The following is a 5,618-nucleotide window of genomic DNA, read 5'->3' as shown; positions in this document are numbered from 1 at the left end:
AGATACTGGAAATATATATATTGGTTTCAGTCATCCAATTCTGGTATGTCAGGTTCTCTTCTGAGGGATGTAATGTAGTGTTTTCTTCTATTCAGGGAAGCCGGTCCTTCTTCATACTATCTTATTTCATTTAAGCAATTATTTTGTGCACAGCTGCTTTCTCCCATTAATTGGGCAGCAAGTCTCATGCTCGATCTAGTCTTAGTTCCAGTGGGTTCCATGTTTTCATTAAATGATGATATTGGAACCACTTGTCGGGCTCGTGACTCTTGATGGTGTTTGAATTCCATTTCCTCAAGCGTAGATATCAGCTCAGCCAAAGCATTAATTGTAGGAAAGGTTCGTTGACAAGTAAGTTGTTGTCTTACAAGGTCTGGTTCTAGCTTAGCTCTAAGTTCCCTTATTTTGGGGTCTTGAAATTTATTGCAATAAAACACAGCGTGTTCTGGAGTATCAGTAGTCTTACATACTTGGCACTGGTCATCTAAACTGAGGCCAAAGCGTTTCAAATATGCCTTATAAGGGCCATGCCCTGTAATGAGGTGTATCAACCCTTTAGTTGGTTTAAAGAGTGAGTTCATTGTCCAGAATTTAACGTCAGGCATATATAGCTTCGTGTGTACTGATCCCGAGTATTGTCTCCACTCTTGTTGCCATTTGCTTTGTAGAACCTGGTCAATGTCCTGCATGGTATTCACATTAATTCCCAACAGCATGAATATCTTAGCTTGGTCTCCCTTCCGAAACCAATATCTAGAAGCGTGTCTTTGAACCTCAAAATCAAGAGGCAAGACACCAGCTAGCACTATAGTTGACATAGTTGACGTTGTGCGAAAGGCCCCAAGAATTCTCAACAAGACGTTGCGCTGTGATGATCTCAGACGGTCCCGGACAACTTTCTTCCAAGAAAGGAAAGCCCAAGTAGACGCTGCATAACATATAGTTGTAACAAATATCGCTTTATAATACAGCATTGCGATCTTGAATGGTATCTTAAATGCAGTATTACCCATGTTTAAGATATTGTGTAAAGCTGACTTGGCCTTAGCTGTAACACTGTTCACATGAGCTCTTAGGCTCATTTGAGCTTCCATGTGAATTCCAAGGTATTTGATGACTTGAACATTTTTAATTGAAGAGTTCTGAAACTTGAATATAGGCGCTCGAGCCAGTTTTCCCTTAAGGAGGATTTGATATGTCTTCTCCTTAGCTATGGTCAACTTAGATTCCTCAGACCAAATGGCCACTTGATTCAAGATCTTGTTAGCATTGAACTCCAAACCTTTGCGATTATTCGATCCGGTTATGATTAATAGATCATCTGCATAAGCAACACTATCTATGATCTCATCCATCCTGCTGAGAGCCAGCAGTAGTGGTTCCAAGGTTATATTCCAAAGGACTGGCCCCAGGACAGAGCCCTGAGGACAGCCTTTGTTGACACTCCTGCAGATCGTCTCATGTCCCCAAACGAACTGTATTCTCCTGTCTTTCAGGTAATCACAGATTAAGCTGTATAGAGGCTTAGGAATCTGCAACCTCCTTAGTTCTCGTAGTAAGTATGGCCACCATACATTATTGAACGCTCCGCTAATGTCAATTGTAATTCCAGTAACATACTTATAATGAGTTTGGTTTATAGATGTTATCACACGATTGACCGCATCCTCAGTAGAGCGTCCTTTAATAAACCCATACTGTTTGCTGGAATTCCTTATTAGTGTTAGTCTTTCGTTTAGTCTCTTTGTAATCAGCCTCTCAAAAACTTTGCCTAAGACATCCAAGAGGCAAATTGGCCTGTAGGATTTTACATTGGATGGATCTCTTTTGGTATCCTTTAAGAAAAGCACTAACGTTGCTAATTTCCAGTCTTCAGGAAAAATCCCTTCTGCTAGACATTGGTTATAGATTGTCTGTAAACCTCCGAGAAGTTGGTTTTTAGTAATTTTGATTAACTCGTTTAGAGTTCCATCAGGACCCGGGGCTTTGCCATTTTTCAATCTGTCGATCACCGCGGCGATTTCTTCCTGTGCAAACGGTATCACCAGTGTAGGATTTTCATAGGTTACATCAACTGTAGATCTTATGTTGTTCTGGATTGGTGTGTCCTCTTCAGAATCGTCCAATGGTAGTAGTCCATCCATTATGAAGCTTACTGCCTCCTGCCATGAGCTTGTGTATGTATTGTCACTCTTCTTAAATGGTACAGGGACGAATTTCTGTGAATTTTTTTGGGCAGCTATTTTGTATGGCATGCTCCAAGGATTTTTAAGGATCTCCCGTTGTACTAGACAGGCCCAGGATTTGATCTTGTACTGTTCAATAAGCTTACCGTATTTCCATTTGGAGTTTCGGTACTTCTCTAGATAGAATGTTCTGTCTCTATCCGTCTTGGATTTTTGATAGAGCTTTCTGAGTCTCCGCGTAATGTTCCGTCTTCTCATGATATACTCTGGCCAGGCTTGTTTAGGTTTCTGCTCCTTCATCTTAGGAATATGGCCTGGCGCAGTCCCCAATATGTGCGCAACTGTAGCTACATTTCCAGAGATCGTGTTATCCAAGGTTATCGGATTGTGCCTTAATTCATTTGCCACAAGAGTGCGTAGCATTTCTTGGTCACGCATATTCCATTTTCTTTTGGTTAATCTCTTGTTGACTGGTGTGTGTCGTCTTTTAAGTTTGATACAGTAGCTAATCAAGTTGTGGTCACTAACTGTCAGCTTCTCAGCAACCCACCAGTTATCTATCGATAACCGCCCATTCATGTTTGAAATTGTCAAGTCAATATTCGATGTTGCTCCTGCTCTATTAGAGTATGTTGGAATATCAGATCTTCTATTTAAAACATGTAAGTTTTTACTGGCCAGTAGGTCTTCCAGTTCCAAGCCACGGTTATCTGTGACCTTGCTAAACCAATGCTTTGATTTAGCATTTGAGTCCATTCCAATTAAGATGTTATTCATGGATAGGTCAGTAACAATTCTTTCCAGTTGATCCAAATAAGGTTGTATAGGATCTTTAAACTGGCAGTACATATTTACTAAAAGCCAGCTATCATCTCCTAAGCAGATTTTCGTTACTATACAGTGAGATGTTGAGTAATTGTGTAACCAGAATATTTGTAAGTCACTATTGGCGATTATAGTAAATGTCATTGGTTTATCAGATATTGAGTAGACTTGCATTCGACTCGGAATGCCAACTGGTTTTCCTTTCAGGTGGTAAGGCTCCTGGATGAGAGCAATGTCTATATTATGAGTAATAATATGATTTATCACTTCTTGGGTTGCTATCTTAGAACCCTGCGCATTGATTTGGATCACTTTAATTTCATCAAGAGTTTTGCTATGTACATCTAGAGAAGGGTTATCCATAATTAATTTTAGAAATGATTCTATCTCTTATCTCTCTGTAGGTTGGACATTCTTCTTTAGCGCAATTTCTTTCTCGTATTTTACAGGGTATACAAACCCATATGTTTGCTGACGGACAGTTTTCCTCTGCATGGGATTCTCCGCATTTTCCACACACTGTCTCTTTGTTGCAAAACTTACTAATGTGACCTAGATCTTTACATTTAAAGCATCTTGGCACCGAAATAAAATCCCTAACAATAGCCACTGAAAAGTTTAAGAACAGTCTACCTTTACTTAGGATTAGGTTTCTCATGTTTGGTGATGCTTCTAAAACTACATGAGATGAGGCCTGATTCCGCCTACCAGTCCGAAACCTAATCCTCAGGTTGTTGTACATTTCCTCATCAGTCATAATTTCGCTAAAGTTCATATGGTACAGCTCATCCATTAGTTCCTCATCCTTGTACGACTTGGATATATCGTACAGAATTACCATAGGATTTTTCTTCCTTGTGGGTTCCATCTGTAGTCCGCATTCAAGAAGTTTAGGGTTATCTTTCATACGCTTGAGTTCCTGGTCAGATTCCAGTTCAACTATTAAAAGTTCTTTGGTTGGACGCATGTTGGTGATGCGTATCCAGCCAGCCAGCACCAAAGACGACATCAAAGCCGAACGAACACTGTCCAAAGCCCCAAGGACGTTTCCAGATCGACGTTCCAACCGAAGCCCGTTACCAGAGAGAGAGAGAGAGAGAGAGAGAGAGAGAGAGAGAGAAGGACGACTCCAGATCGACGCCCAATCGAAGCCCGTTACCAGAGAGAGATGATTCCAGATCGACGTCCAATGGATGCCCGACGCTAGAGAGATTCCGGACCGGCGCGTGACCACGTACACCCGACGCTAGTGACAAGAGGAACGCCCTAAGTACTGAGGAGGTGCAAGTACACCATATCGTCGCAATTATTCTTCGTCGCGACCGACCTCGGAGAACAATTTCGCCACAAAGGAACCGTGTGCAAGTCCCGCGTCCAGGAGAGATGAATGACCACGCAATGTAGCAGAGTCCGGTACAGTATTCTTCAGAGGTTCTTATGTCCATGTAAACGTGCATCGTTAGTATCAACACCGTACTGTTAACGCCGAAGTCTCACTTATTTGCAAAGTGACTCAGGAAACCCCGAACCTAACCCCCGTGTCTGATAATTTTTTGATATTGTTCAGATGTCCTAATTTAATTGTCTGCATTCAGGGTCAGAAGCTCCATTTCATTACTTTAATATTTAGTGTAAATTGTTAATGTGTGCTCCATTCTTGTGTAACCGACCGTCCCGTCGCGCCATTTAATTTGTCAATAGTTGACTGATGAGTCCTTTTTTAATTGTGGAAAGCGTAATTTTATATTGCAAGGTCGTGCGCATGAAGTAGTATTATTTGTTGCATAGTGGTTTTTGATGTAATTTTTGCTCGCGCCGACGATTGATTTGTGTATTCCGGCAGCTGGAGCCAATTAAGTTTTTGCATCACTATGTAATTGTGTAGTTGTTCTCATTGGACGAGAGAGGCTTATGTGTATTACCCCCGTCCGAGAAACTTGTATAATGTCGTGCTTACGAGTGGATGCATACGTTCATTCGAACGAAAGATTTAACCACGCCGACCCAATTGACTTAGTTAACCGCTTTCTGAGGACTGGCGCATGAATTAATTTAAAAGAGCACAGGAGCTGGCAGACAAATACCCTAATTCACATAAAGGTTTAAAACTAAAAAGGAATGATATGTTAATGAGATCCGTGATTTGTATCTATACTTCACATGTAAAAATACCTCAAGTGTGTGAAAGAGAGTGAATGAGTGAGAGTTTGAGGAGGCTTTGTAAACAGTTGTTGATTGCAATATTTTTTTGTTGTTACAATATATATTCACTTTTTACCGTTCGTCAGTGTTGTTATTTGACGTTTTTCAGGTACCGGATATTATGCTATTAGTGTGTTATGATTGTTCGAATCCACATATCAAAGGTAAACAAAGCAGTGTAACATTTCAAGGTATTTATCCCCGCCTCGCAATAGTATGACAATAAACGACCGTCTCAGTAGCGAACTTGAAAACCTGGACCGTGAGAGTCACGACCGGTTTCCCGTACACATAACGACGTTTTGCCCCGTGCCGGGGTATGATTGACACGTCATTTCGGGGACCGTGAGTGCACACGTTACAAAGAAACAGCGTCCAGGATTATTTGCTATATAACTGTGACGT

This window comes from Lepisma saccharinum, chromosome 16, assembly GCF_977018435.1.
Source record: "Lepisma saccharinum chromosome 16, izLepSacc3.1, whole genome shotgun sequence".
NCBI lineage: Eukaryota > Metazoa > Arthropoda > Insecta > Zygentoma > Lepismatidae > Lepisma > Lepisma saccharinum.
The sequence above is the reverse complement of the archived record's forward strand: the minus strand, read 5'-3'. Positions refer to the sequence as shown.